This window comes from Lactuca saligna, chromosome 6, assembly GCF_052625555.1.
Source record: "Lactuca saligna cultivar CGN05327 chromosome 6, ASM5262555v1, whole genome shotgun sequence".
Taxonomy (NCBI): domain Eukaryota; kingdom Viridiplantae; phylum Streptophyta; class Magnoliopsida; order Asterales; family Asteraceae; genus Lactuca; species Lactuca saligna.
This window is the reverse complement of record NC_136422.1, coordinates 41,413,135-41,421,633: the sequence shown is the minus strand read 5'-3', so window position 1 is coordinate 41,421,633 and position 8,499 is coordinate 41,413,135.

Sequence of the window (8,499 nt, the reverse complement as noted above, 5' to 3'; positions counted from 1 at the left end):
AAAGGGGTTTTTGATTATTTATAAATATAAAAAATGATATTTTTTAGGTTGTCCCTATGAATATACGATCTTGAGATGTTGGAAAAAACTAAACAAAACTTATTGAAACAGAACTAACTGTATTTTTTTGAAATATGGAGTTTTTGGTTTATATATCATGTGATTATCAACTCAAAGTGTGATTATGAACTCGAATCCGGTTTATCTAGTCCAACTAGTTTATGATAAATTGTTTTTATTTATTCTTTTCAGATTATATAACGATTGTTCGATCTCTTCCGTGTGAATTAAAGTTAAAGATTCCATCGTTATGTCTTACGTATTGTAAGTTATTTTGAATGTAATTCATCCATATGTTTTAATTTTACTCTTTGCTTTTAAATAAATTATTAAAGTTAAATTACTTATTCAAAGGTTTCAAAAACAAAAAAAATTATGTTGAGCTAGTTCTGCTAATTGATACATTGATATATTAATCGTTTTCATTACTCACTGATGACTAATGTAATATCCTAATTTCATGCTACATATATAAACCACTGGCGTGATGTCAAGTCCACCAACCAAATTACATCATTTGTTTGCAAATAAAACGTAATATAATGGTAAAAAGGAGTATCGATCTTCGGGGAAATGGTTGTATTCAATCACCAATGCAGTGTAATAGAACTAGTGTAAATAAACTAACTACAATTAAACTAAAAAGGGGTGTTGTGATTGTTTGAATATTAAAAAGACTTGAATAACTAAAAAGCTTGTCATTAAGCAAGATCATGAGATACTTAAATATTGGTGAGAATTGGTTAACCAAGGCAATTCAACACAATGAACATTTGTGTGTTTATCATTAGGATTCAACATGAAGCTTATCATTCATCCCAAATTGGTTATAGCAATCATGAAGCATGATATGCCAAGATTCCTCATAGATGATATGGAGGCTGGGGAAGCCCACAACACATATTCTTAATCAAAATCAAAGATCTAATTGAAGCAATTGAACCCAAGAAGTTGATTAGCCTTAAGAATGAAAGAATCCATAATTCCTAGAGGATGTCAATGCTTACACATCCATAAAGGAGCTATGATTCATAAGTTAGAGATGATTTCTACCATCATATATATATATATATATATATATATATATATATATATATATATATATATATATATATATATATATATATATATATATATATATATATATATATATATATATATATATATATAAAGAATATTCAGTTTTCCCTAGTTCATTATTAGTTTATTTACTTAGGGTTTTTGTAATAATCGTCCATTATTAGTTGATTTAGAAATGATTTTATATTTTCTCTTTATTTTTCATACTTATTCACGACTTTTCTGTTAAAATAGAAACGTTGCTTCACATTTCGCTTATGTTGTCCTAATTTACTGAGGTTTTACAGACTTTCTACTAATATTAACTACTTATCTTTACAGAAACAACACCAATAGTCAAACATATATATATAAACAAATAATAAAAACGAAGGAAATAGGTAAATAAAATTGGTATTCAGTTTAGATATGGTTAACTTTATTCATATGTGATTGACAACATAAGGATGCAAATTTACTTAAAAATACAACAGAAAATGAAGATACTAAAGATGAATTTATTTTGATTTGTTTTGTTCACTTTTGAACACAAACAAAACTAAGTTATATATGTTATATTCACATATGAATAGAAAACAATTTTGTGTAATATACATTATTCACATATGAATAGAACAGAAATGAGTTATATATGTTTTATTCACATATGAATATGACATAATTTAGTGTGAATTTACCGTAAATATAAGTTTAATATACAATTATTCATTTAGAATATAAAATAGTTTCTTTGTAAATATATATCAAATTCATTTATCTTCTACCCTATTAGAAAATAGGCTTTTAATGACACGCACTGATTTAAGATACACAAATGTGGGTATCGTAAAAAAAATGTCATCCCTTATAAAATTTGAAGGATTTAGGACATGTATTTTTTCGTTCCTTAAAATTACTTGTTGTTTTATATTTATTTTAGGAAAACGTGCGTCTCATCCTTAGTAACCAGTTGGGGGAAAAGAAATCCCAAAAATTAGAAAACCCGCCTTGGGTGATTTAGGGTTAGTTTTCGCTTCCATCTCCCATGTTTTCCTCTTGGTGTTGTCCTCTTCCCTCGTCCTCAATCTCTATCAACTTATCGATTCTTCTTCTGATGGATTTATTCGCCAAACCAACAACCCTCGTCGCTACACCATCATCGGCTTTGGATAACCCTACTGCCAACATGGATTCCTGTATGAAGAAATCAGTCAACCTTTGTTTTCATTGATCAATAGAATAAGAACAAAGCTCAAAATTGGCGGCAGTTCGAAGAGTCAAACTGGGTTCATAGAGTTTATAGGTATCAACTCAAGGTTTGGGTTTTATGGGAATGTCCGCTTTCTATGGAGCCCCAAAACTTGAACCTGACATGATCAAGCTCATCTACCACACCATTAGGGAACCTATTTCCCGTTCTTCTTTTTTCCCTTACTCTACTATGTTTTCTCATACTTTAATTGATTTGACTTGAAAAAAAAACATAATTTACTATTTTACTACAAAAGTCATTTTATGTCCCTAAGTGCATGAAACTTGTAGAAAAGAGTCAACATTGGTTGAGTTGATGCATCTTCAAGTGGTGAAATTGTAAGGCATAAAGAGACCATGAATACTATCAACGAGAACTTACTCACGTGTTCCTTTTAATGTTTTGTTTTGTTTTTCTATAATAAATAATAGCAATTTATTATATTTATTTACCATTTGAATGATTATTTGTATTTGACGTATTATACTTTTTGCAATGAATTATATTTCTTGTGTATGATATTTTATATTGTATTACAAAACCTAAAATGTGTTTTTTAATTTGAAAATAAGTAAATATATTTCTTAAAACATTTAAAATTATGACACACAAAAATGGTTGTCGTCTTTCTTTATGGTAGGGGCTTTAATGATACACATTGTGTGTCATAAATGCATGTCGTAAATGCCCGTCATAAGGTTATGACACACAAATGCGTGTTGTCTTCCGTTATGACATGGCCTTCATTGACACACATTTGTGTGTCATCTGACCCTTTTCCGACACGCAATGCGTGTCATTAAATGGTATTTTTCTAGTAGTGCTACTCATTAATGAATAAAGGTAAGAAGATTGATGTTCTTGATAAAGAGCAAACCACAACGAGAGACACATTCGAAGCAGAAAAATGTCAAAGGTACAAAATTACTATCATAGTTGTTATATTTATTTATGAATAAGTTGTATATCCCTGCTATCTTTTTGTTATATTCACATACTAATACTTCAATCTGGATATGTTTTATACTAACAAAAACTATTGAATGCCTATATTCATATATGAATAACTATATATAGCTTATATATATATGTATGTGTGTGTGTGTGTTTGTATGTGCGTATATATATATATATATATATATATATATATATATATATCATATATGAATAACAGAAAATGAAGATACTAAAGATCCATCAACAATTTCAAAAGATAAACTTCCCAAGGCAAAACAAGATAAATGTATGAATAAACATTTCCATTCGTATATGAATAAATTTTGATATGTTTTGTTTACTAGTGAACACAAACAAAACTAACTTATATATGTTAAATTCACATATGAATAGAACAAAACTGAGTTATATATGTTCTATTCACATATTAATGTAACATAATTTAGTGTGAATATACCATAAATATAAGTTTAATATACAATTATTCATTTATGAATATAAAATAGGTTCTTTGTAAAATGTATATCAAATTCATTTATCTTCTACTCACTAATGAATAAAGGTAAAAAGATTTACATTTATGATAAAGAGCCAACCACAATGAGAGAAACACCTTTGAAGCGGACAAATGTCAAAGGTATAAAATTTCTATCATATCTGTTATATTCATATATGAATAACTTGTATATCTCTACTATATTTTTGTTCTATTCACATATGAATATTTCAATCTGGATATAATTATATTAATAAAAACTATTGAATACCTATATTTATATATGAATAACTATATATATATATATATATATATATATATATATATATATATATATATATATGTATATCATATTTATATATGAATACTTGCACCTTATTCAAGTATTGTATGTTTTCATTTATCAGAAAAAAAGAAACAAAAACATCAAAGAAAACAAAGCATCAAAGCAAAAAAGTACTGCAAAACAAAAACTCCTGAAAAGCGACAACTACATGATTCAAATTCAGATTTTGAATGTAGTTGTCCATCAAAACAGCCAAAGAAAAAGTAGTCTCCAATTAAGAAAGAAAAGAAACAACTTGTGGTAAAGGAATTTGTTCAATGAAAAATAGATGTTCACCAGAGTCATTACTATCTATAATCCTTGGGTTAAGCAAACAACAAAAAGAATGTGTAAGATCTATGGGTTTTGGAAGTCTGTTAAGAATGAAAATGACCAATATACTACTAAAGCTGGGATTTTATATTCTTCAAAAATTTGATTATGAAAGAATGGTCATAGATGTTGAAGGAAAGGAACTGAAAGTAACAACACAATCTGTTCATGACATGTTGGGGATCCCAATTAGTGGAACCATACTTACACAACTAGATCAATGGCCTAATGATGATTCATGTTATGATAAATGGAAGCAATAGTTTCAAGAAGGAGCAATCATCATACTGAATGCAATAAAAAAAGTTATTGTTCGTACCATAGAAGTTGTTTTTTAATTTCAAATTGAACTTCATATTTCTTTTTGTCAACACATTTTGTGAGTCAACATCAACGAGGAGATGCAACCTATTACCTTTTAGTTATATTACAAGAATAAAAGATATCAACAAAATAGATTGGTGAAACTATGTTGTGGATTGTCTTGTTAGAACAAAGAACTCATACATAACATGTAACGCTTGTGTTTCTGGGCTTGCCATTTTTAGCAATGTAATGGTCTAGGTTAACCTTTGTAACCCGTTTTGAAATAATAAGATTGTATTATTTGAGTATTATGTGTTTTGTGCTTAATTGCTTAATTATGTGGTTTGATTAATTAAGAATAAAAATAAGCGTCAAAATTTAAGTGTAAATTAAACTTGATATCTTTAGATAATGTTGTAGTAGTTGAAACAAGGTTTCCGGAGATATAAAGAATGCCGAAATCCGAGTTATAACGAGGAAGTTATGACCTGTCGAAGTTTCACGACAGAACCGACAACGCTGGATAACGTAAAAAGTGAGATTTACGTTAAAACGATATTTAGCCTTAGTGATCTAAACGAGAATCGAAGATCTCGTTGTTAGTATCAAAGCGATAAAAAGTTAGGCGAGAACGGACGTCAAACGAAGAAGTTATGAATTTATAACGAATGTTTCTGTCCCGGCCTATTAAAAATAAATAATAAAAATAAATCAAAACTAGCCGACGGAGTCTAAACGAAAGTTGTAGAGCGTAGTCTCACCTTTTCGTGGAGATAAAGAACGTCGAAAACGGAGTTCGTATGAAGAAGATATGAATTTCCGAAGTTTGATAAATAATTTGTATTTATTTTTAAATCAAAAATCCGGCATTATCCGAAGGGGGAGTCACAGATCTGATCCGAGGTACGCGCCGCGTACAGCCAAAGTGTCGACACTTCGGATGACGCATGCAGTGACGCATTTCGGAAGCAGTACGCGCTGCGTACTGCTGTACGCCCCGCGTAAATGAGGCTCCCAGCCTCCTATAAATAGGATGCGAGGGCAGCCGGCCAATTTGCTAATTTCCTCTCGTTTTTGTGCCGAAGCTCTGCGGTTTTACCCCCGAAGCCATCCCGAAGCCCCGGTAATATTCCCGAGTCCCGAAGCGAGTCCCGAGATCCCGAAGATCCCGAGAAGTGCGGTTTCCGAGCCGAAGCTCTACCCGCGAGAAGTTCGATTTTTGTGGAGATTTTCCAGATCTGCTGTGGATTACTACTTCTGCAAGTCGTAGTGCTGTCCGATCATCTTCTGATCAAGTGAGTGTATACTACCTTTCATAAACGCAATAATAATACAACTATGGTTTGAGTGTATTAAGTTTATCGTCGTTTATACGTGCGAAGGCGTTGTTACTTTCTCCTAACGTATAACTATGAAGTATTTTATACGAGATACGTGTTATGTATATATTTTGTTGTTATGTGTGTGAATGTATATTCACTTTCTTCTATCTTACAGATATGATTATTTCTATATGAAATACGTGTTATGTGTGTGTGCCTCATCTGTTATATGGAAAATGTATTGATCAAGCATGCTATACAGGTTTTGAAAATATGTATAAAAATGTATGTTTTTATCTACTAATATGTTGGGTAGAACATGGGTAGATAGTTGGTGTGTAATAAACAGATGAGAGGCCTCGTTGTTGTTTTGATCCAATCATCTAGCGGAATTTAGATGACGACCACAGACTTTTCTAGACAGTCCAGTGGAACACTAGCAGGCTCATAACCTGTAGGTGTTAATGAACTTGGGTGTTCATTCGCTGTATTCCATCCCCCTCATGGTTGCCTTATTTTACTTATATTGCTGAGGAAACCCCGCAGCATGTGTTGTCACCCCGATGAAAATATTCTTAGATTAGGTCCCTTGTGTTAGTTATTTTAGGGACGTAAAGTGAGAATAACGGGAATGGGTAACTGGGTTATTGTTGGTTGATAATAATTAATTTAATTATTTATTGTGGGTTGAAAACCCTATATGCTCACCAGGCTCCCAAGCCTGACCCACTCAGTTTTATTTGTATTACAGGAAGTGGCGCAAGGGCGTAAGATGGATGAACCATCAAGTTGTTTTGTTTACAAGTCTACATATGTTTATATTTGTTATATGACTTGTAATGTATTCGTTTATGCTTATTGGTCTGTATCGGAACATGACACCCCGAGTTTTGATTATAATGAAAATACATTTCTTTTATGAAATGCTTTGGTAAACATTGTTTTATCATGTTTTGTTTTTGGGAACAAATTCCGCAACTCTTTCAAATCAAAAGGATTTACTCTGAAAATATTTAAAAGCATAAATGAAAAATCGGTCTTTTCTGGCCGAGATTTTGGGGATGTCACATAACATACTCTGATAACAACTACTTTGTTGGACCTTCAACTTTCTTGGTGGTAAGTTATTCATAACTGAATATATTATAATTTTTATATTCACTTTTTAATAATATTAATTATTCATAACTAAATAACACATATTCATATATAAATAAGTAAAAGATAATATTACTTGTTCACTTGTAATGGTTGGCATTACTTATTCATATATGAATATAAATAAATAATACTATATTTTGTATAAATTCATTTATGAATATGAATTAACTATAACTTATTTGCAGTTGTTCTATGCTGACAAAATCCACTCAGAAGCTCTAACAGTAACACGAAAACATCCAACAATATGTTATTGGAGTTCAGAGAAGATCAGATATCAAGAAACATTTGAACAAGAAATAGGTAGTTTTGGTCTTGGAGAATTAAGTGAAGAATTTGTTAATGAACATGTTGAAAAAGATAGATATCTGGAAGATAGTGATTATGATAAAGATGAAGATGATTTTGTTGAGGTAATTGTTTTGAATATGTTAATCATATATGATTACACTAATTTATTATATAATTTCTAATTATATTGCTTTTTATTCCTTAGGCATATGAATCAAAATGATCTAAAATGCTTAATAGTTTCGAAAAGGAAAGTTTCCAGAAAAGGAATGTTGAATTCAAAACTCAATGATGCAATAACAAAGTTTCCAGAAAATTTGAATTCAAAACTCAATGATGCAATAACACAGTTTCCAGAAAAGGAAAGTTTCATGATTTTGAAAGGAAAGATCACTAATGTAATTGTTGAAGATAAAACTGAAAGCATAGGAAATTTGGAATTTCCAAGTAATGAAATTGGACTTGAAGGTATCAATTTGACACCACTTAGAGGTGAAAAAAGAAGTAATGAAAAAGAGAATGAAGATAAATAGGGCAATGGTGAAGAAGATAATGATAATGATGGACTTGAATATTTTATTCAATATATTTGTGTACAAAGGAAATGTACATCGTATTAAATGACTATAAACAAAGATTTGACAAATATATAATAATTAATTGAAAATACACCAAAAATCAATTATTATTATTATTATTATTATTATTATTATTATACTCTTGATCATCATGTGGAAACGATTTCTAAGTAAACGATATATTTTATTTTTATAATTATTATAAAAATATAAATCATTTTAGTTGTGATACGAAATTTGTCATACATGATAATATAATTGATTCTTGGATTTTAGGGATTATTACCTAATAAATTATACATCATATCAATTATGCAACTTATCGAGTATTATAGAAAGCATTGAGTTTCACGTTATTT